At 39.8% G+C, this 25,479-nt stretch overlaps 1 protein-coding gene across 2 annotated transcripts in view; it reads left to right on the forward strand.

Moving 5' to 3' along the window:
• The window catches only part of LOC149228415 (uncharacterized), a 352,641-nt gene that overhangs the window by 183,486 nt on the left and 143,676 nt on the right, over nt 1-25,479 (forward strand). The window lies entirely within an intron of this gene.

The following is a 25,479-nucleotide window of genomic DNA, read 5'->3' on the forward strand; positions in this document are numbered from 1 at the left end:
GTTCCATCAGAGTAGTCACAAGCTTGCAGTCCACAATCCCAAATCTTTTCAATATCTTCACAACATATTTTCCTTGAGAGAGGAAAATTTCACCTGGCTTTTGCTGGACCTCCAACCCTAGGAAATAGTGCATCGGTCCTTGTCCTTCATTTCAAATTCAGAAGCTAACTCCCTCTTACATTTGTGAATGAGAGGGTCCGCACCTGTCAGAAAGAGGTCATCCACATAAATTACCAAAATGAGAGGTTTATCATTTTCAACTTTAAAGTAAAGGTTCGGATTGGATTCACTTCTAGTGAATCCCAACTTCATCAGATAGCTATCGATCCTCTCATACCAAGCCCGGGGTGCTTGTTTCAATCCATAGAGAGCTTTCTTCAGCCTGCATATATGAGATTCCCGATCATGAACCTCAAACTGCTCGGGTTGTTCCACATAGACTTCCTCTTTGATTGAACCACGCAAGAAAGCGGTCTTGACACCCATCTGATGTAGGTTCCATCCTTGCGAGGCAACAAGGGCTATGATCAAGCGGATGGTGGTGTATCGAGCAACAGATGCAAATATCTCATCGTAATCCACACCTTCCTTTTAAGAGAAGCCTTGAGCAACAAAGCGAGCCTTGAACTTTTATGCACTTCCATCATCTATGCTTGATTTTGTAGAGCCACTTAGAGGTGACAACCGATTTGTCCTAGGGTCTTGGGACCACATCCCAGACATCATTCTTCATAATTGACTTGTATTCTTCATTCATAGCATCCTTCCATACTTGTTGCTTCACTACTTCTTCGAATGATGAAGGCTCATTTTGAATGATAGTGCTCATGGTAGTCAAATATCCTTGATACTTGTTCGGCTTCTTGCTCTCACGGAAAGTCCCCCTTGGTGCAATGTGTCTCTTGGCATCTTCTAGAGTCTCCCTAAGCCATGAGGGTCTCCTTTTGGAGGAGGGGTCATGAGGAGGAGGATCAGTAGGATCCATAGGTTCATCAACATCAGGCATCGTTTCGTGTTCTTTTGCACCCTGAATTCCTGTGTCAGCGTTTTTGTCCTTCCTTAGGATAGGAAGGTTGTTGATCTTCCCGAGGGCCATATCTTCGTCGAAGGTGACATCATGACTTCTCTCAACTTCCTTTTGACTAGCTACATAAATTCTATATCCCTTAGAATTTTCACTATAGCCCATAAAGGTTCCTTTCTTCCCAGATGCACCCAATTTGTTTCTTTTCTCTTTCGGCACTTGAAAATATACGAGACTTCCAAAAATTCTAAAATGAGAGACATTGGGTTTCTTACCAGTGAACATTTCTTCGGGAGCCTTGGAGTCCAATGCTTGATGAGGGCATCGGTTTTGAACATATACTATGGTATTTGTAGCTTCAGCCCATAGGAACTTCGGAAGGCCTTGATCATGAAGCATGGCACGAATAGCTTCTACAATAGAGCGATTCTTCCTTTCAGCCACACCATTCTGCGTAGGAGTGTATGGCATTGTAGTCTCCCTCTTAATGACAACTTCTCTGCAATAATTTTGGAATTCATTGGATTCGTACTCGGTCCCATTTTCAGTCCTCAATATCTTGATTTTCTTTTCGGATTGGTTTTTGATCAAGGCTTTGAAGCGTCAGAACCAGGTGAACACTTCATCCTTCTTCTTCAAGAAGTAGATCTAGGTCTTGCGAGAATAATCATCCGTAAAGGTGAGATAATATAAGTATCCTCCCAAAGAGTTTACGGGCATCATACCAGATATATCGGAGTGGATCAATTGCAATATATCTGTGTTCTTGCTATTACTTGAGGGGAATGGTCCCTTTGTAAGTTTTCCTTCGACACATCCCAGACATACAACTTCATGCTCTACTTTGAACTTGGGCATACTTGTCACCATCTGTCTCACATCGAGTAGGGCCTTATAATGAAGATGGGCAAACCTCTGGTGCCATAGTTCAGATTGTAGAGATGTGTCGCAAGACATGGCTCCCATTGGACTTCGTCCAACTTGATACAGAGTGTTAACCCTAAACCCAAGAGTAAAAGCATCTTTAAAATTTCTTTTCCAAACACTTACCTTTCCATTGATGAATGCCACCTTGAATCCTTTGTCCTCCGTGGCTGAAATGGACACTAGGTTCTTCTTGAGATCAGGTACATATAGTACTTCTTGCAAATGAAAAGTGTTACCTTGATTCAATTGAAGGGTAACATTCCCTACTCCCTTCACGGGAGAGGTGGCATCGTCTCCAAGGATGATCTCCAAGTTTGTCTCCTTTTCTATCATATTAGAGAGGGCTTCCTTGTATCTGATGAATTGCCTTCAGGCACCACTATCAATCAACCAATTTCCCAAAGTGTTCAGAGTAGAGGCAATGGAGAGGGCCGATATAAGATAGTACTCTTTTTGCTTATTGTTAACAACATTTGATTCTTCATACCTGGAGTTCCTTGATTTCTTGGAGGGTTGACCATTTCCTTGATGTCCCACATTCCTTTTTCCTTTGCCATTGGACTTGCCATTCCTTTAATCGTTGTCGTTGAAGTTCCCCCCTGGAGTGATTGTGATCATCATCATGCGATGTGTCCCTTCTATTTGGACACTCCCTTGCATAGTGGCCAAACTTATTGCAAACACAGCGCTTGCCCTTCCTTCCTACCTTAAATCCAGGCTTTCCATGGAAATGACCTTTAGACCCTGCATTATTCCTCCTTTTGGCATGAGCGGAGAATGCAGTGGGGTTGCTTCTATTAGAAGGCATTTCTTGCTCCACCATTCTTGTTTCTTCTTGAATGCATCTTGACATCAATTTTTCAAACCCTGGAATTCGATCATTGTTGAGGACGGTGGTTCTAAATACATACCACTCAGGTGGGAGTCCTCCAAGGGTGGTGAGAGTAAGTTCCCTGTCAGGAATGACTTCTCTAATCGAGAGTTGATCATTCTTGATCTCATTAATCCTCAAGAAATAGGATTTAATGTCCTCGTCCTTACGCTTCTTAATATCCTTCAACTTATTTTTAAGAAAGAGAATTTGATTAGCATTACTAACCTTGAACATGCCGACCAACTTGTCGTAGATCTCCTTGGAGGTCTTCAGTTCGGAGATGTAGGCCACCAGATGTTTTTCAATGGAATCCCTCATGATCTTCTTCACTTTGACTTCAACCCTATTGTACTTGGTCTTCACAGTAGCTGGTGCATTTGAAGGAGGTTAAGGGATTTTACCCTGCACATGTGAAAATTTCCAATATGAAATTCTACTACAGTAACTGATTTATTTCTCCTACTTATTTCCCATAATAAGTTATTTACTAAACCCTTTAGTAAACATTAATTAAACTCTACTGTAGTTATCACATAATTACATAGAGAAAATAACAATGATATACAAGCACAAGAATCAATCACATCAATACAGCTGTTTTTGGACAATTGTCCCCAGAAAAAACTGAATGTGGGAAAACCGGTGCAACAGATGAGGGTTTATTTATTAATCTTCAACAACAATCGCTTTACAAGGAATAATTCTTCAGAAAAACTAAGACACTTCTGAGAGAAACACCTGAGACAAAGTTTCTCCTCCTCCTAGAGAAGTTCTGACACCCTGGAGACCCTTCACCCACTTCTGGGTCACTTTTGTGTTACTCTACGTAGCCTGCGTGAGGACTGCGTCTCCAATGATGTTGTTTCCTTGCTTTTCCCTCTGCATTGTCCCTCGAATGCCTTGCATCACCTCCTCCTCAGTCTCTGACTGTTGCTGATGCCTTCCTCTTCTTTCACCCGGTAACTCTCCCTCTGAAATTGAACTCCTCTCTGAGAATCGATTTCCCTCGGGTTACTGAATATTTGCCCGATGTGTCTCCAAATGACTCTCAAGTCTTCTCATATACTTTTCTTGTTGATGAATCAACGGTCAAGATTAAGTTTCTAATCAACGGCTAAGATTAAAACAGACTTGATCCTCGTCTCTTAGAAACTTCTCACCCATATCTTCATTAATACCCATTAATATTTTTATTTTCCTAACTTTAGACTTAGGACCCCATTAAAAATATTAATTATTTTAATAACTTTTCATCTTGTTGGAATTTCTCCAACGATTTTTGGGTCTTGGAGATCTCATGTGTTCTAGCCCCTCCACACAATTTTGGAGTTAGAGCACATTTGATGCTACCCAAAATCAACACTCTCTCTTAGCAAGGAATGTGCTCTAGCAATACCTCCCAAAAGAAGCACCACACTTATCCATGACATCGGTCCTCTGCATTGTTGATGCTCGGCTTACTGCCCCTCATCTACTGCGTTGCTACATCCTGGACTGTTGCCCATGACACTGTAACTGTCACTACTACATCTGTACTGCAACTCCCTTTGAATATGTTGCATCATGTTGCCCATAGCACTGCCACTGTTAATTGCTGCACTGCAACTCCTTATACTATCCGCTTTTGCTACTGAAACAGATTCTTCACCATCCCCATCTTCTTTATGAAATAAACAAACTTTGTTCTTCCTAGAGCCTTGGTGAGAATGTCTGCCACCTGTTCTCTTGTTGGGGTGTACCTCAACTATACTACCCCCAGTCTCTGATAAAGTGACACTTGATATCAATGTGCTTCGACCAATCATGAAAGACTAGATTCTCAGAGAGCTTGATGCAACTATGATTATCACACAAAATACTGGTTGCTTCCATCTTTCTTCTGAATTGATTCACAAGCAATTTCCTAAGCGATATGGCTTCACACGAAGTTGTGCTAGCTGCTATATATTCAACTTTAGCTGAGCTTAGAGCCACGGATTTCTGTTTCCTACTACATCAGGAGGTCATCCATAATCCAATGTTGAAACAGTAACCAGTGGTACTTTTCCGATCTACTGAGCTTCCAGCCCAATCTGCGTCGGTAAACCCACTCAACCTGATGTCATTGCCTTGGGTGTACATTAGTCCATGCTCCACTGTTCCTCTTATATATCTGAGAACATGCTTGGTTGCTGCCCAGTTCACCCTCTTTGGTTCCATCCTGCACTAATTGAGGGTGTTCATTTCCAAGATGTTATGTAAACCCTTCTGCATGTGTATAATGTAAATAATCTCAGCAGATCTGTGTCATGTATGCAATGGCTTAAGTAAACCTACTTTTCTGGTAACGATCTACATTCAGGGAGGTTTTTTGTCTCACCGATCCATTTTCGGATGGTCGGTGGAGTTTTCCTTCAGTCTTACCCCAAAGCCGGAATGGATTTTGTCACTAGGATCTTGGGCGAGTCCTAGTGTTTTAGATTGAGTCTATGTAAAAGTGATTTGGGAATAATCCTAACTATTTGGTTAGGTTATTTTATTACAAATTGCTTGGTCTGCTGGATTATATTTTTGTCGCAGAAATGAGTAGTTTGTGAGGGTCTATTACAAGTGGGTTTTCCCCCTTATGATGTAAAAAATAGAAAATCATGATATAAAGTGTCTTGAGGGTTGGAAAAATAATTTATCCCTTCATAGGTTAATTAATTAAATTTTCTGGCCAAAAATTAATTAAAATTCTAAGCCAAAAATTTAATTAATTCTAGGTCGTAGTTAAATTTAAATTCTCCAAAGGCAAAATTCGCCGGTCCTTAAAAATTAAATTTTAAGAGGTCCAGAGACTAAGGTAAATTAATTATTTTGATAAATTTGAAGCCTTTGATCTATGGGGTTAAGCCAAAATCAAAATTTTGGGGAAATTAACTCAAAATTTAATTTTTGAATTAATTGAAAAATTCGAATTTCCCCAATTATTTAAATATTTCGACGGATGAGATTAAAAGAAATCTTAATCTTCATCAACGGTCTAGATTGCTTTGATGAGGATCACTCGAACTAGCCATTGGAGGTTTTATTTTTAAATAGGAAGTCATTCGTCAATCAATTTATCTGACCTTTGAGTCGTGTGCTTAGCGAAAAGTTCTTGTGTAATCTTTTTACTGGATAATAAAGAAAGACTTTGGGGTTAAGTTCACTGGTGTTACTCTTCATGGGAATACTGTAAGATGTGTTGTTTTCATGCATAATTTTTTTTAAAGTCATTGATGATAACTTCTAAAGAGTGATTTGAGTATTGGTATCTTGCTTAGTTGCTGGGGTTTGAATAATAATCTGAATTTTGAAAGTAATAGCAGGTATCTCTATTTGTTTGAGTTTTATTATTATTTTTTCGCTCTATTTTTAATGGTTGATTTGAGTTTTGCAGGAAAATCTTGATTTTAGATCCTCGGGCGTTAGGGGAAGTTTTCAGTTGGACTAGCCAACTCTCGATCCGTGTTTTCTGAGGAGCCTAGTGAAATTAGTCCCTGGCTTATTATAAGATTTTTTGTTGGTGATGTACGAAGGGTTTCGAGTTAGCACCTCCTTAATTTTTTTTTTTGGTGCAGTATAATGACAGATCTGGTTGATTAGACCCTGCAATTTGTAAATTTTGTAATTATTTTTCTAACGTGGGTTTTTTGGGTTTTAGTTTTTATCTTTGTACATATTGTTTGGGTGTTTTCTTGTTGTCGTGCAGCTATAGATCTCAGGAGGAAATTTGTGTAGAGTCCAGATCTAGGCCCTAGAGGGTAAGATCTGGATCTCTGGGGGTTTATCAATGTAATTTTCCAGGGATATTATTCAATTTTGTTACAGTCCAAGGGTTTAAAATTTTTTAGATCTGGAAACTTTCATGAGGGTTTCAAGGCTAAATCTGAAGCATAAAAAATATATTGACGTGGAATTCGATTTTCTGGGTTTATTTTGGGTTTCTTGAGGCTATTGTTGGCTGCCTGGAAATGCTCCCTGGGTTCTTCTTTTTATTCTTCTTATTGCAAAAATTTCGAACTTTTTTTAAAAAGGCCCACAGCCTTTTGCTACTGCCTGAATTCTTCGTTAAATATGCAAACCCCTTACGCTGCCCGCTTTTCTCTGTTGTGCCCTCCTCTCTTACGTTGCTGTCATACCCCTTCAAGCAATCCCGTTGCCTCTCCTCGGCTGCTTCCCTCCTTTTGTTGCATCTCTAAGCTCCTCTGCGTATCCCTTCTCCTACTGCCGTCAACAACCTGCACAAACGCAACAAAACATTTCGACTTTTCTTTTATTCGTTTCATTTGTATTTTATGGGTTAGTTTTCAAAAGTTAATTTCTTTGTTTGTTTATTTTTTTAGTTAGGTTTTGGTTTCATGTTTAAATCAAATTTTATTTTTATCTTTTTGTTTTAATTTGATTTTTGTCTTGGTTGACTTTTGATTTGGTTTTACTAGATTTGATTTGATTTTTATTTACTTTGTTTTTGTTTTACATCTTTTTATTTTTATTTATGATTTAAAAATGTGTTTTGATTTTTCTTTTCTATTCTCATTTGAAAAACATAAAAAATCTAAAACATTAAAAAATCTAAAAAATTTAAAAAAATTAAAAATCTAAAACATTAAAAACTCTAAAAAATTTAAAAATTTAAAAATAAAAAAAAATCTAAAATATTTAAAATCTTCATTTTTGTGACTTGAGATTACTAAAGAATTAAATTAAAAGAGGATTTGCACTAATACATTAAAATTTTTAATGTGGCCCATGGCCCATTAAAATTTCGATTTATTAACCCTTTTAATTTACTTTTGTCACATTAAAAACTTAATCTCTTCATTTACCACATTAAATTAATTTCCTAAGGAACAATTAAAATTCTAATCTAAAGTTCCTTGGTGTCTTTTGTGTTAAGTGTAAGATTTTAAATTTTGTGGTAATATTTCTCTATTGTCAAGTGCGATTAATGTTTTAAAAATTATATTGGCGATAGGAGAAAGATAATTAATTCTAGATCTGGGTTATTGAAGAAAATCAATTTTAATCTAGAATCATTGTTTAGCATTTAATTTTCATAAGTTTTCATGGGATTTAATTGCTAGATATATTGCAGTTTTGAGCATTCATACTTAATTGTTCATGATCGTCGCTTTGCCACATATATAAATTACTTGGGATATCTTGTTTTTGTTCAGTCTATGGTTATTCGGATACTAAGGCACTGGTCTATAATCATTTCTATCATGTGGTCGTGTCTTGTGTTTAATTTAGTCATCTCAGTTGACCAAGATTTGTTCTAAGTTCATCAGGTTGTCCATCTTTAAATCTCCTAGAGCCTATGTTTCATAGGATTTTCTCATTCACTCACCTTAGGGACTACCCCCCTTGACTTGTCTAGGAGGGAGTCTAAATGTAGTGAGTAAGGATTAGAGTGACAACCTGTACTCTGAGCATTTTTGCGGTGCCTAGACACTTTGTGCGACAACACTACCCAAATTCAACCGCACATAGTCCATCACTTCTTTATTTTCCAAGGTCAAATCAAGAGACATCTTCCATTCATGATAGTTAGATTTATCATGGAGCTTGTCTTCAATCGAGAAGTAGGATGAGGAACCCATTGAACCTTTTGTCCTTGTCCAACGCTCTTTGGTGATTGTTCTTTCACTTTTGCTTGGGCTTTGTCTTCACCTTAGCTCTGATACCATGTTAATTTTAGGCAACAATGATATGTTTTATGCTTTAGAGCAATTTTACTTCAATTTCTTTATTAGCCCAGTATCAATATTCAGATTAGCAATCACATCAACATGATAATAAAATGTAGATAGAACATAAACATAAACAGTAGAAGACAAGCCAAGACAAGAGGACACAAGATGTGGCACCAACCAGGGACAAACCCCAATGTGGGGAAACCCTTGATCAAATCTTCTTTTAGTCTTCAATAGTTCAACAGAGAGATAGTACAATTTACAAATCTGATAACTTATAATAGCAACAAAAGAGCCCTAACCATAAAAGTCAACACTGGTCAACAGGGCAGATTTTGTAATAGTCCTAACCCAGAATATTCCTCAAACCCCATCAAAAACTCCAACCAAATAGATGCAAATGATATAATAACCCAAAAGTGATAAAATAACAGTGGAACATCATATAATAATGTAAACCGGAAATGTAAGCAGATACACAAGAAATGTAGTAAGAAATGCTAAGCCATTTTATTATACTGAGCAATAAAATGAGTACAAGAGGTGATTAGACAAATGGCACCTCGACTTGCACAAGGCAAGTGAAGAAATACTCTCAGAATGACAAGAATGGCCTCTCTGCGTGGATGCTGCTGCTGTGCTACTGCTGCTGCTAGAAAACAAATGATGATTTGGGGCTGCTCCCCTCCTCGGAAAACGCTGAAACTTTGGATTTGGGCTCTACTCAAGAAACCTAGAAAAACCCAGAAAGCTTTCCTGGAATGGCCGAACCCCGAAAAACACCCTCTTGGGGTTCTGCACAGTTCCCCAATGCCTTGCGCTGCCACTGAAGGAAACCCCTCTAGACTCTGCCTGAAATCCCGCCAAAATCCTCCAATGAGACAAGAGTTGGACCCCTGCTCAATCTCCCAGCATAAATCCACCTGCAAAACCCCAATCCAGCACTACAACCAAAAGGAACTACGTCTCTCTCCCAGTGCTGCGCAGTCCTCCAAAACGCTGCTAAAACTGCTGCTGGAATGCTGATAAAACTACTACTAAAATGCCAAGGAAATACCTTGCCCGAGCAGGCACTCGAAGTCCCCCAGGGCTAAGGGTGAGATCTCCGAACGGAGACACTCAATGCACTAAACAGTGTTGCAGACTAGCTAAACAGCTAGCGTGCTCAGAAGTCGAAATGACTAGCTCAAAATGCACATAACTGAATGCCCCAAAATGAGGGGGCTCCTCTCTATTTTATAGCCTCTGCCTCTCACAATCCCTAGGCTCACATCCTCCTGCGTGCTTCTCCTCTTGCCACGTGTTCTTCCCTCCTGCGTAGTCTTTCCATGTGTCTGCGTTGGCTCCATTTCTGCGTCCCCCTTTGGCCCCCTTGGCTCCCCTTTAAGTCACAACATTGTGCTACCTAGGAAGTGACTTTTTATTCTAAAGTGAGTTATGCCCCCCTTCCTCACTTTTTATTTACAAATAACTATAGAAGGCAAAAATTGAACAAAATCAAATATTCCAATTAGCCATAGCTAATTAGGAATATTACAGTCTCCCCCGGCAAAATGTTGCTTGTCCTCAAGCAACTGAAGTGATGGATGCTGCAAGATCCTCTCACTCTCCCAAGTTGCATCTTCATCCGGCAAATTCTTCCACCTCACTAAGAATACCTGGACCGTCCTGCTCCGTAGCTGCCTCTCCCTGGTATCAATGATAGCCTTCGGCTGCAATACCAAATGCCCCTCGTCATCCATGGGTGGTAGCTCATCTGTCACTGTCACCTGCTGCCCCAATGCCTTTTTCAGGCATGATACATGAAAAACGTTATGAATCTTGCTGCCTTGAGGCAGCTCCAGCTCATATGCAACTTGTCCGACCCTGCGTATCACCTTGTACGACCCATAAAAGCGGGGCTTGAGCTTCTCAGCCCCCTTCTGCTTTAGTGACGACTATCGGTATGGCTGTAATCATAGGTAGACCATGTCCCCTACCTCAAACTGTCTCTCCATCTGACCCCTGTTGGCATACAGCTTCTGCTGGTTTTCTGTTGTAGCCATGTTATCCTTGAGAGCTCGGAGAATATCTTGACTCTCTTGGATCCAAATCTTGGCTCTGGGAGCCTTGCTATCACCAAACATCACGTCAGCAAAAGATAAAGGATGATACCCATATAAGGCGTAGAATGGTGACATACCAATGGACATGTGATGTTAAGTATTGTAGCAGTACTCCCCTAGATGTAGCCACCTCAACCATGCTCACTGCTGTCCACTAACATAGTTACGCAAGTAGCCCTCTAGCCACTTGTTAACTATCTTTGTCTGCCCATCCGTATGTGGGTGATAACTAGTACTCGGTGTCAACTCCATCCTCACCAACCGGAAAAGCTCCTGCCAAAATCCGTCTATGAAATGGCTGTCCCTATCATTGACGATGGTCTTGGGAAGACCATGTAGCCTGAAAATCTCTCTAAAGAACAGCTCAGCCACCTGTGCTGCTGTATAGTGTGCGGATATGGCAAAAAAATGTGCGTACTTCGTCAATCGATCAACGACGACAAAGATGCAATCCTTGCCCTGTACCATGGGCAACCCTGTGATGAAGTTTGTTGACCGCTGCGTGTCAACTACCCATAGCAGTACGCCCCCTTTTTCGCAAAAGGGATAGCGCTTGAGCGGCGTGTCCGTGCCTGTCATCATCAACTCGATCATATTGTTTTGTAAACCTAGTCTGCATGTGTAAATTGTAAATAATCTTAGCGGATTTGAGTCATGTATGTAAACTGCCTAGGCAAACCTAATTTTCTAGTGATAATCTACGTTCCGGAAGGTTTTTTGTCTCACCGATCCATGATCATTAGAGTTTTCCTTCAGCCTAACCCCAAAGCCAGAATGAATTTTGTCATTAGAATCTTAGGGGAATGTTAGTGTATTGATCTACTAGATTATATTTGTGTCGCAGAACTGGGTGGTCTATGAGAGTCTATGTCAAATGGGTTTTCTCCCTTGAGATGTAAAATTGTAAAAGTCATGATGTAAAGTGTCTTGAGGGTTAGAAAATGTTTTAATCCCCTCATAAGTCCTAAGTCCTAGGTCCTAGGTAATTTTTCCAAAGGCTAAGTTTGAGGATCCAAAAAATAAAAATTAAAGAAATTAAAGAAATTAAAAAAAAGAAGATAAAAATAATAATAAAATTTAAAAATTTAAAAAATAATTAAAAAATAAATAAATAAAATAAAATAAAAAAATAAAAAAATAAAAAAATAATAAAAAGTCAAATTTTTGAGTAAATAAATGCAGAATTTTAATATATTAAAATACATTTAAAAATTCGATAGATGAGATTAAAAGAAATCTTGATCCTCATCGACGGTCGAGATCAGTTTGACATGGATCACTCGAACTAGCCGTTGGGAAATTTTCCTTTAAATAGGGTGTCTGGGGTCATTTGAGATGAGATTGGATCTGAGAGTCTGGTGCTAAAGAAAGATCTCTTGTAGTCATTTTTTGTGCAATAAAGAAAGACTTGGGGTTAAAAATCTTGCTGGTGTTACTCTTTTGGAAGTGCTGTAAGATGATTTATTTTCCTGCATAATTTTATTTTCAGCCATTGATTATAGCTTGGTGAAGATTGATTTAGGCACAGGTATCTTGTCTGATCTCTAGGGTTTGAATGATAATTTAGATTCTGAAATATAATGGCATGTATCTCCATTTGATCTGGGATTTCACTATTGTTTTCTCCCTCTATGTTAATGGTTGATTTTAAGCTGTGCAGGGAATATTAATTTTGAGTTTACCGGGCGTTAGGGGAAGTTCTCTGTTGAACCAGTCGACGCTTGGATTGCGTTTTCTGAAAAAGCCTAGCCAGTTTTGATCCCGGGCTTATCACTTGAATTTTTCTTATGAATACAAGAAGGGTTTTCTGAAGTATCTCACATTATATTGAAATTCTGAAAATATTACTGTGGATTATTGACAAATCTGGCTGCTTAAAGAGTCGAAAATCTGTAAATGTTGTAAATTTTTAGTTGGTTTTAGGGTTTTCAGTTTTGTTTCTGGCACATTTTACTTCTGGGTTTTCTATTTTTTCCATTGCAGGTTGCAGGTATAGATTTTAAAAGTTCTTCAAGATTTTCCATCAAGAAATCAGGGTTTCCATCAGGCAATCTGGAGTAGGAAAGATTTTAAATTTTGATCAAGTTTCTGGACTACGGGTCTGCAACCTGCATTTTCATTTTTTTACTGTTGCATGGGGTTTTATTAAAAAAAAAAATCCAAAGTACAGGTGTGAAATCCGTTTTCTGGAATTCGGATATTCTTTTGAGGGTTTCAAGATTGTTTTTATCGTTTTGGCAGATTTAGAAAATTTTCTCTGCTGCTGTAGCCACCCTCAAATCCTTGCGTCCATTGTTGCAACTTGCAGCACTGCCCATACTCTCTCCTCATGCTGGCCATTACCAGCATTCCAGCTCTGCGTTCCTTTTCACCTGCAATAAACCCTCAGTTCTCAGCACCTTACGCTGCCACCGTCACTCTCTGTCTGCAAGCAATTCCTCACCTTCACGCAGCCGCCGTCCAACTCTCACGCAAACTTGCACCTCTGCAACAGCAAAAACCAAATAAAAAAAAAAATGATTTTGGTCCATCTCTACGCAGCAAGCTTCCTCAGCTCCATTCACGCTAACCCTTTCATGCTGCTCCAAATCTGTCCACGCAAAATTGCAAACAAACTGCTGTCCAAGCCCTCGCAATCTGCTCAGCCATTCATTTCCGCAGCTTATCATTTCACCATCGCTCAGAGTTCTGTAGCTGCCATAAAACTTTTCTGCTCCAAACGCCGTACCTGCAGCAGCAAAACATTTGACTTCATTGTATATGCGTAAGTTCTTTTTAGGTTTGGGTTTGGATATATTTCGATTTTCATTTTATTTGTCTTAATTAGGTTATATATATATATGTATATTTTAGTTTATGAATTTAACTTAGTATTTAGTTCTAGAATTAGATTTAATTTTCATTTTGTTTTATTTTGAACAAATCATAAAATCTAAAAAATAATAAAATAATTTTAAAAAAAGGGGGTTAGATTTTTTTTGTTTCATTTTGATTTTCAAAAAAAAAAAAAAAATCATAAAAAGTTTTTCATATTTTGTTTTAATTTTATTTGACTTTAGGATTTAGGATTAATAACATTGGCATTTGATTTTTTTAGTTAGCGTATTTTTTTGGTTATATGTTTGATATGATTAAGAGTTAGATTTTAATTTTATATTTAGACTTTTTTTTTGTTATATATATATATATAATATATATACATATACATATAGATAGATAGATTAGGTGTTAGCTTTATTTTGATTTCTCTTTTCATTTCTTTTAGTTTTAGAATTAGTTTAGTTTAGCTTTATATTCATAAAATCAAAAAATAAAATAAATTAAAAAAGGGGCATAAAAAAGTTTCTTTTTTTAAGTTTTAGATTTGAGTTTTTTTTAGAATTTAGATTTTATAAATTTTCCTTTTTTTATGTATATATGATAAGGTGTTAGATTTAAATTTAGATTTAGATTTTAGTTTAGTTTTATTTTATTCTTAAAAAAAAAATTATAAAAAAATATTTAAAAAATTAAAAATTTTCTAAAAAAAGACTAATTAAAAATTGGAATTTTTTTTTAAAGTCTTTTTTTCTGTTGTGGTATAGTTAAATGTGCTTAAATGTTTATATCTGGAGATTAACTATTTGAAATCTGGTTAGCATCTAAATTTCGTGGTTGTTTAAAGCATTCATTCTTTAGAAATTTAATTGTTGGAATATTGTCAAGGGATTGTGCATTTATTGATTATCTTGCATCTGGAAAAATTAGTCTTTGTTTGGGTTATTTGATGATAAATGATTGTTAATCATAGAATTATAAAGTTCATGTTTCTGCAATTTTTCATAAATAATCATTTAATCATAAACTCCATAAGGCACTGGTATTTTAATTTCCAAAAATCAATCAGGTGCTAAATCGCCTTGTTGTGTCTCCCAACCCAACTGGTCCAGAGTTGGTCTTCATTCATCCCATAGGGTCTACCCCCCTTAGCCTCGGGAGACGGCTTAAACGGAGAGATCAGGGATCAGGGTGACAGCCCCCCATTTGAGCGTTGTCGTGAAAATCTGTGCGACAACAAAGTCCATCGAAATACTCTCCCATTTCCCCTCCAGAATGGGAAGAAGCTGCAATAATCCCGCGGGATGGCTCATCTCTCCCTTGTTCCTCTGGCAAACATCGCACTCTCGGATGTGCTGGAGTACGTCCTCCTTGAGGCCCTTCCATGAGAACCTCTCCCTAATGGTCCTATAGGTTTTGGTGAACCCCTGATGTCCTTCCAATGGTGAATCATGTGATGCCTGGAGTATCTTCTTCTTGAGTTGAGACCCCTCAGTCAAGAAGATCCGGTCCCTGTAATAGATGATCTCATCGACCACCCTGTACCTGTCATCTGCCACCTGCCCATCCAGAACCTCACATGCAAACCTGTCCTTGGAGTACTCTACTAAGAGTCGAGCCCTCCAGTCTGTATCCAAGCTCATAAGAGACAACGTGGCTGGTCTACGTGAAAGGGCATCTGCTACCATGTTGTTCTTACCCTTGACATACTCAATGTCAAAGTCATATGCTTGGATCTTGCTGATCCACTTCTGCTTCTCTCCTGTAGTTGCTTCTGCTCCAAAAAGAATTTGAGGCTGTTGTGATCAGTCCTCACCCTGAACCTGTTACCCACCAAGTACTGCCGGTACTTAGCCAATGCATGCATGATGGCCAACATCTCCTTGTCGTATATAGAATACAACCTCTCATGCGGAAGGAGCTTCCGGCTCTCAAAGGCTATAGGGTGACCTCCCTACATCAACACTGCGCCGATCCCCTCTCCCGACGCATCACACTCCAAAATAAATGGCTGCGTAAAATCTAGCAACGCAAGCACTGGGCAACTGCTCATAACCTCCTTGAGCCTGTCAAAGGCTCGCTGCGCCGTATCTGACCAACTGAATGCCCCCTTCCTTGTCAAATCTGTCAGGGGTGCAGCAAGCTGCGAGAAACCTTTGACGAACTTCCGGTAGTAAGTACAAATGCCAATGAATCCTCGAAGTTCCGTCACATTTCTCGACTTCGGCCATTTTTTGATTGCCCTGATTTTCTCCTCCTGGACCCTCACTCCGTCCACCCCTATGATGTGTCCCAGATACAACATCTCCGTCAACCCAAACTCGCACTTGGAGAGTTTGGCATAGAACTGCTGCTCCTGTAAGATACGCAATACTGTCTCAATATGTTGGAGATGCTCCTCCCAAGTCCTGCTGTAAATGAGAATGTCATCAAAGAATACCAACACAAACTTCCTCAAGTGACTACAGAAGATGTGATTCATACAGGACTGAAATGTAGCTGGGGCGTTGGTTAGCCCAAAAGGCATCACCAAGAACTCAAAGTGCCCATAGTGACACCTGAAGGTGGTCTTGGGAATGTTCTGCTCCCTCACGCGAATTTGATGGTATCCAGATCTCAAATCAATCTTTGAGAAGAAACGTGTCCCTCTCAACTCGTCCATCAACTCATCGATCCTGGGTATGGGGTACTTGTTCTTCGGGGTCTTCTTGTTCAGGGCCCTGTAGTCAATGCACATCCTCAATGTACCGTCCTTCTTCACCAACACCACAGAAGAAGCAAAAGGACTCGTGCTCGGTCGGATATGCCCAAGAGCCAGCAACTCCTGGATAGCCTGCTCAATCTCATCCTGATAGGCCTTGGGGTGCCTATAGTGGGTGGTGATCACGACCTGTATGCCCTGCTCAAGCTCGATGGTGTGCTCAATCCCCCGATCCGGTGGCTGTCCTGGTGGAATCTCCCCAAACGCTATGGCATACCAATCAAGGATGGATTGTATCTCTGGAAGTACCATCTGTCCTGTAGTCCCTATCTCTGATGCATGCAGCTCCACTGCCCACTCTATGTCTCCCTTCCGGAAGACTGCCTCCATCCGATGAGCCGACACAGTCTAAGGCGGATATGTGTGCTGTCCCCGTATCTTCTCATGCCTCCCTGTCTTCTCATCATCCCACTCCATCTCTAGGGTCTTCCAATCCGTCATGACCTTCCCTAGAGTAATAAGCCACTGAACACCCAGTATCATGTTGGTGTCGTAATATCGACCACGAAAAAGTGGTCAGTTAATGTGTAGGTGCCCGTCCTCACTGAAAGCTCGGGGACATAACGAGCACACGTCATGGTCTGATCTCCTGGGACCAATACTGAAAACCCATCGAAGCTCTCTGTCTGAATACCTCTCCGCTCAACCATCTGTGCATTGATGAAGTTGTGGGTTGCCCCACTGTCAACCAAAACTGATACGCGTTGGCCACGTACTGTCCCTCGTACGCGTAGCGTCAGATACTTGGGAACTCCTCGCAACGCTGCAAGGGCCCCTCCGGTGGGTGCAAAAGATGCACCACCTGCTACTGGTGGTGGAGGTGGCAAAGGTCCCTGTATGGCATGGCTATCTCCTGCCTCCACATCCTCCTCGTCATCCTCTTCTCCACTGCTCTCGGAGAAGACCTCAATGAAATGTGCCTTGCCAGCAGCACATCTATGCCCTGGTGCCCATGGCTCTTGACATGTGAAGCACAACCGCTTCTTCTTCAGCTCCCTCTTGACATCATCGTCAATTTGCACTCGTCCTGGATTCCCCTTTGGAGGTGGGAATCCTCACATCTTTCCCCTTAGACTGGAAAGTCTGTCTTTGGGGGTAAGGTGTCCGAGTCCTAGGTAAGACATCCTGTAAGTCCCGGGTCCTGTTGATAGCGTCCTGGAGTGTGACTGGTCTAGTGGATCGGACTAGACCTCGAAGTGGCTCTGCTAACCCCTCAACGTACATATAGATCCTCCGTGTTGTGGATAGGTTTGGCACCATCACGGAGACCCTCAAGAAATCTGAAATGTAGGTCTCTGGGCTCCCTATCTGTTTGAGCCTCATCAGCTCAACGAAATGCTGCTCTGGATCCCTCTGATCAAATCGCTCCATCAGCCTCCTGGTAAACTTGGCATATGTCGTCATTGCGGAGTGCCCCAGTGTAGCCATCCCATGAAACCACCAATCCTGGGCCTTGCCATCCAAATGCAATGTTGCCACCTTGATGGCCTGTGCCTTCGACATCTGGTTAAGCTGGAAATAAATGTCCAGCTTCTCCATCCAAGACTTTGCCGAATTGTTTGATGAGCCATCAAACGTAGGCAAGTGGAATCTACTCGCCGCACGGTGGGTGTCGCCATCATGGTAATGCCGGTACCCTCTGTGATGGTCGCGGGGTTTGCTATCCCGCTGGAGCTGAACAAAATCTTTGAATTAGACGGCTTCCCTGAAATCCTGCCCATAGGCCTGGTACTCTGCAAAATAATCGCCCATATGTCCAGGCTCTACCTCCTGCTGGGCTACAGCCCTCGTGTCTGCTCCTAAGAAAGTGGGCATGATAGAGCGTGTAGGGGCATGTGAGGCCACCTGCTGTGCAATATCACGCTACTCTGGCAAGTGATGGGAAGCACCTGATCCCTCACCAATCTGGAAAACCCGTGGGCTCTCACGGTGTCTAGCCTCTACTGCCGTGAATCTTTGCCCCATCACCTCAATCTGTCGCGACAAATCCTGCACTGATTTGAGGAGCCTATGTGCAAATCTCTTCCCGTCCTTGTCTGCCATCTAATCCTTCTGCTCTGCGTCCACCATAGGCTCCTCTTGTTTTGCGTCCACCACCGGAACACAGTCTCCCTCTCCGTAGGTATTCTCCAACCTACGCTCACTGTCTCTGTATTTCCTACCTCTGTAACAGATGTAGGGTTTTTCCCCTGGTGTCATAGATTGCTAGCTCCACAGGCTGAGCCATATCTATGCTCTGATACAACTGTAATATTCCTAACCCAGAATATTCCTCAAACGCCAGCAAAAACTCCAACCAAATAGATGCAAATGATATAATAACCCAGAAGTGATAAAATAATAGTGGAACAACATATAATAATGTAAACCGGAAATGTAAGCAGATACACAAGAAATGCAGCAAGAAATGCTAAGCCATTTTATTATACTGAGCAATAAAATGAGTACAAGAGGTGATTAGACAGATGGCACCTCGACTTGCACAAGGCAAGTGAAGAAATACTCTCAGAATGACATGAATGGCCTCTTTGTGTGGATGCTGCTGCTGTGCTATTGTTGCTGCTAGAAAACAAATGATGATTTGGGGTTGCTCCCCTCCTCAAAAAAAGCTGAAACTCTGGATTCAGGCTCTACTCAAGAAACCCAAAAAAACCCAGAAAGATTTCTTGGAATGGTCAACCCCCGAAAAACACCCTCTTGGGGTTCTGCGCAGTTCCCCAATGCCCTGCACTGCCACTGAAGGAAATCCCTCTAGACTCTGCCTGAAACACTGGCTGAAACCCTGCCAAAATCCTCCAATGAGACAAGAGATGGATCCCTTCTCAATCTCCAAGCATAAATCCACCTGCAAACCCCAATCTAGCACTACAACTGAAAGGAACTACGTCTCTCTCCCAGTGCTGTGCAGTCCTCCAAAACGCTGCTAAAACTGCTGTTGGAATGCTGATAAAACTACTGCTAAAATGCCAAGGAAATACCTTGCCTGAGCAGGCACTCGAAGTCCCCAGGGGCTAAGGGTGAGATCTCCGAACGGAGACACTCAATGCACTAAATAGTGCTGCAGACTAGCTAAACAGTTAGCGTGCTCAGAAGTCGAAACGACTAGCTCAAAATGCACATAACTGAATGCCCCAAAATGAGGGGGCTCCTCTCTATTTTATAGCCACTGCCTCTCACAATCCCTAGGCTCACCTCCTCCTGCGTGCTTCTCCTCTTGCCACGTGTTCTTCCCTCCTGCGTAGTCTCTCCATGTGTCTGCGCGGGCTCGATTTCTGCGTCCCCCTTTGGCCCCCTTGGCTCCCCTTTAAGTCACAACGTTGTGCTACCTAGGAAGCGACTTTTTATTCTAAAGTGAGTTATGTCCCCCTTCCTCACTTTTTATTTACAAATAACTATAGAAGGCAAAAATTGAACAAAATTGAATATTCCAATTAGCCATAGCTAATTAGGAATATTACAGATTTGACCCTCAGCCAATCGGTCAACTTCAGTCAACTTTGGCCTCCAAACAACAAGAGAAAACAACCCTCAAAACAGTGAAATTCAGCCCAGTCAAAGTTTGGTCAAACAACCCACCTGCAGTGAGCCCTAGCTGCAGTCAATGCTGGTCAACAGTCAAAGTTTAGCCTCGATTTTTGTGCCCAAAAATGCGGCCTACCCAAACAAAGATAGACCTCACAAAAACACAGTCAAATGAGGTCAATGCATTCTGGTCAACACTTGGTCAAACTGTCTTGAAATTTTGCTCTCCTGAAATTTCGGATGTGTGGAGAGAGAGATGCCCATAAATCCGTACCCAATCAATGAGGAGAGAGAGAGAGAAGCGTGAAGATGAGTGTGTCCAAATGAGGCTAAGGCATCATGTATTTATAGCAAACGTTGAGTATGAATAGACGTGACTGTTGGGCTTCTGAGCCTACATAAGTTTGCTGGCCGACCTTGACAATTTGTCCATAATCAAAATAAATTCATAACTTCATTTTTACATGTCAGAATCGGATGATCTTTAGACCAATCCTACACATCTCGAGAGAGGAATCCAAGAAAAATATCAGTTGTCATAAATAAGATGACCCATGTGGAGTTTGGTCTTAGTTGCCAATTTTAACAGAAGTCCATGGGTGTCATTTTGCAAGGTGTCATGAAATCGTCCTTAGATACCCCATACAATATATGGTTGTGACAAGCATGATAACATTTGCTCTCTACAACTAACATCATTTAATATTCAAGGCTAGTTGCAACCTTTATTTTTCTTGCAACTTAATTCTTTTGTTGATCCTTCTATTTATTGGGATATAAAGTACACTCTATAACAGGAACCACCATTCAACATTTTCTGTATTCACAAGCCCCCTTAAGTTTACACATGTTGGCTTTTGTGTAAGTCTCCACCTAAGGACTAGAGCTGTTTCGGAGACTCTTAGTAACTGAAATTGAATGCAATACTGTACTGCTTTGTAACTTGTGATTTACTTAATATTCTGTTGTTATTGCTCCCGAGAAAACATAGCAACATTATATTGCTTGCTTTCTACCTTAGCTTTTGATGTTCCATCTTATTAGATAAGTTTCAACTATTGTACATCTTAGAAGCTATTTAATAATTATTCAGTAGTTACTAACATTGGATCATCCATTCCCATGTCACCTGTCTAAAATCTACAACAGATTTCTTTCTCAGCTGTCCTGTAATGTCTCCCCCTCTCAAGATTACATTCAGATAAGGTTCAATCTAGTAAACTTCTTATCCAGTTAGAAATTATCAATGACTTTTCGTGGTTTAGCTGTTCTTATTATGAACTATGGCAGCTCTTTTGTGCTTTATTACAACCTGTTTATCATACTCCTGGAACACATAACCTTTGACTAACCACAGTATGACTTGTTCACATTGTCCTCACCTCTGAGGAATGCCAAACTAACTGTAATTCTTCAAGCTTTATGCATGCATGTTTTTGTCTAGTAAATCTCAGCACTAGTATCTAGCCAGTCTTGAAGGTGCTATTAAAAGCAATTTCCTTAATCAATTGCAGCTGTCTTACTCATATTGGCTAGGTTGCTATTCATTTATTTATTCCAGATCAATAGCCTGAGACGATTTTTCAATTCTCTTGCATAACCAAATTCCAAGTCTCAGAATTGAGTTATATAAGAGATGAGCACAAACATGGTCTCATGCTGGATGGTTTGCTCTGAATTCTGTTTAGCAACACCTTCAGGATGAACTGAAAACTTCTTCATAAATAGAAATATATATAGAAATATTTTATTAATAAATGAATTGACAGATGATGATTGTTTACATTGGGGTTCTTGGCTTATATATCGCCATGGGCACCCTTTAGGGAAAAGGAATGATCTTATGATTGTGCCCTTTCGTCTAATTTAACCTAAAATTAAATAATAAATCTAAAACTAACTAATTTTTTACATAATATTGCCTTCTTCTCGAAAGAATGCTTTGTCCTCAAAGCGTAAGTAACGACGGATGTTGTTGAAAAATGATTCATTCTCCTAAGAAGCGTCTTCTTCGGGTAAGTCCTTCCACTTGATCAGATATTCCAAGATGATCAAGGTCCCACACTTTAAAAGGACTTGGATTAATCTCTCAATTTCCGTTTTTTTGGTGATGTGGATATCGGTATGGCTTGATGTTGACAGGGTCTGACCCTGCCTTGACTTCTATTGTATGCTTCATTTCCCTATTAGGTGGCATCTTCATAGGTAGGTCTTGAAATACTTTTTCATGCTTCTTAATTAGATCTTGTATCTTTGGTGACTCTTCATTGGTCATATTTGTAGATAGCATTTCTAATTGGTAACATTGTACTACATAAGCGGGTGCTCCTTTTCGACTCAGCGCTATCATCTGAGATGATGATACAACTTGATTTTTTGGTGCTTGGAATCTGTGTAGTTTGTACTTCTGACCTCCCCATTTGAATTTTATAAATTGTACTTGATGGTTGGTGCAATAAGTACCTAAAGTTCGTAGCCATTGGATACCTAAGACTACATCTACTCCTCCTAACAGTATCGTGAAGAACAGAGACTCTAAATTAAAGTTTTGAACCTGCAAATTGACCTTATGGCATTTCTCCACCTTTTCAATCTTCTTACCATTAGCTACCATCACTCTCATGTTTGGTAAGGGAAATGAAAAAATATTGAATCTCTTTGCCACGGCTGCATCTAAAAAATTGTGTGTGCTACCCGAGTCGATGAGAACCACTACGTTGTTCTTCTTTATGTGTCCTTTTAACTTTAAAGTTTGAGGTTGTGATATACCTGTCATCGCTGATAATGACACTTGGGGAATACTTCCGTCATCTAATTTTAGTGAGAATTCTGGGGCATCTTTTGTTTCTTCTATGTCATAATTTTCACTGTTTGAGTCATTGGTTGCTTCACAATTATATAGGTTCTTTGGTTCTTTTCCTTTAGCACATCTGTGTTTGGGGTCCCACTTCTCACCACAACGTTTACATTTACCCTTTTTTATCCTTTGCATTTTCACATTAGATTTTTCATCCTCATGACGATGTGGTGGAACGTATTTATTTGAGTCCACATACTGGGGTATTCTTCGTCTTGAATATGTTTTTTCCGCTTTTGACCAAAATATTGGTTCGAATTTCTTTTCGGCTGTTTTTGCTTTTCATCTTGCTACTTCTATTGATGTAATGTCATGCATCTCAAGTTCTACTTGTAAATGGGTTTTGAGTCCGGAGACGTATGACTGAATTAGACGAGATTCTGATAACCCAGGTACTTGTGTTACTAAGGTCTCCCATTCTTTAGTGTACTTGTCCACACTTCCTTTTTGTCGTAATTTGATGAGTTTTGAAAATAACTCTTCTTCCTTTACACCTTGGAATCTTTTAAAGAATGCATCCTTAAATTTTCTCCAGCTAATGACGTGTGTTGTCTTTTTCCACCACATATACCAATTATATGCTTCCCCTTCCATTTTCATGGATGCGTGCCTGAGCTTTTCGTCATCGTCATTGATGTCATATATCTCAAAGTATTCTTCTACTTTATTTATCCACGCAACATTGTTTTTTTCGTTTCCATCGAATTTAGGCGTCTCGACTTTTTGCATTTGTTGGTATGTCACTAATGGTTGAGCGAAAAAGGGGTGTTGATTGGTAAAGGTATCCCAGAGTTGCTTGTTTGTAAGAGTCACGTTACTCATTTCTTGGTGGGGTTTCACTGATTTTTTTGGGGATTCAGCTTTTTCATGAGAGTCTGTTGACTTTGTTGAATCTGATGAGTTGTGCTCTCGATTCTTTTCATCTTCTTGTAATAGTTGTGCGGTTGTATAATTCATCTTTTTACACAAAAGTTTCAACGATGTTAAGGCCTCTTTGAAATCTACTTCTGTTTGGACATGGTAATTTTCCATCTTTATTTCTATTCGATTTGTCGTATCCTGAAGACTTTTGATTTCGTCAGCCTGTCCCTTAAGCTTGATCTAGAATTCATCTAATCTTTTATTGACCTCGTCGTGGTTATTATTTATCTTATGCTCTGCATCAACCAATTTTTTTTGGAAAGCTTAATTTTTTTTAAATCATTAAATTAAATTAAATTATAATTAATTTAATTATATGACATAAGTAAGTTTTTTTTTTTTTTTTAAATCAACTTTATATATATAACTAAATTTAAGTTATATATTATATAACTTATAATTAAATTATAGTATATATTATATATAACTTATATATATAATTATATTATATGTTATATATATATATATATATCGTACGGACAGTTACGTCCACCCAGAAGGTCACGTCCGTTGATCCTAGCTGACCCGTATCTCTGCACAGAAATACCGTGGTCACGAGCGGGTTATACCAGCGAATTAACAACAACAAGCCGCCAATTAATAGAACGAGCGTTTGCGGTGCGGCTGTTCTGTCTGCTGATTACCCACACCCATGCAGACGCTGGTTTACACCTACGCAGATAGAACCCGCCAACAATCCTGGGCCGGCTATGCCTGAATTGAGCCACACTCACAGCGGTCTTCCTTGGTGACCCGCTGCCCCACGCACAGGCTGCCTATGTCCAGAAAAAACACTGCTACAAATCCCACTTTGTCAATATATATATATATATTTCCACTGCCGCTGGGGAAAACACACGTCTATTCAGTCAATACAGTTGTGCACAGCGAGATGCAACTGGACTGAGCGGACAGCGGAGTCAGCGGATGGACAGCCTAAGAACCGAACCGCTCTGATACCAGATGAAGTGAAAACTTCTTGATAAACAGAAATATATATAGAAATATTTTATTAATAAATGAATTGACAGATGATGATTGTTTACATTGGGGTTCCTGGCTTATATATCGCCATGGGCACCCTTTGGGGAAAGGGCATGATCTTATGATTGTGCCCTTTCGTCTAATTTAACCTAAAATTAAATAATAAACCTAAAACTAACTAATTTTTACATAACACGGGAACTGTGTGCTTATTGCATGTCATCTGTGAAACCATGAATGCCTCATGTGCAGTTCCATCATGTAAATGTTTTGAAACTCACTTGAAGCAAAGAGAATCTATAAAAAGGTGCAGTAAAATTCTGGAGAGAATGCGATGGATTTTTTGGATGAGAGAGACTCTTATAGTATGTACTATGTACCCATACCCATACCCACACAATTATGCAAGTCTCCATATATCCAAGAGTCTTGCAACAGTGGGTTGATTTCTGGTAACAGATCAAATTTAGACTATTGAGAGGAAGTATTTGAGAAGAAGGTATTAAAATCCCAAAGGGAAATTTGGTCTACAGTGATCATTCCAAAAGTTCTGGGAAGCAGAGAGACTGGGATGATGAGACGATGCAGTGGCCCTAGTTGTTCAGGCAACTTTTGGGTAATACTGAGCACATTTTGGGAACTCATGCTGGTTCGAGTTAGAGTTGCACTTTTCCCCACTTATGGCCAATGGAAGTCAAACTTTTTTCATCAACAGGACACTTGCAAGTGGCTTAAGATCTGATATTGTTACTCGTTACCCAAAATCTTTATACATGAGTTTTATTTTATTTTTAAATAACATGATTTCGAAATCCTAACAGAATGGGATCAACATTGTATCTCCTTCATTTTCAATCATATGTATATTTTTTAGGCAAGATTCTAAAAGTTTTTTCTCTCTATTAGATTGTTGCTACTCCACCTTAAATAACTATTTCTAGCTTATATTTGTATAGCTGAAGAATAATTTTGTCTGAAGCTCATT

Source organism: Pinus tabuliformis, chromosome J (assembly GCF_031772625.1).
Source record: "Pinus tabuliformis cultivar Carrire ecotype Pingquan chromosome J, CPIR1, whole genome shotgun sequence".
NCBI classification, from domain to species: domain Eukaryota; kingdom Viridiplantae; phylum Streptophyta; class Pinopsida; order Pinales; family Pinaceae; genus Pinus; species Pinus tabuliformis.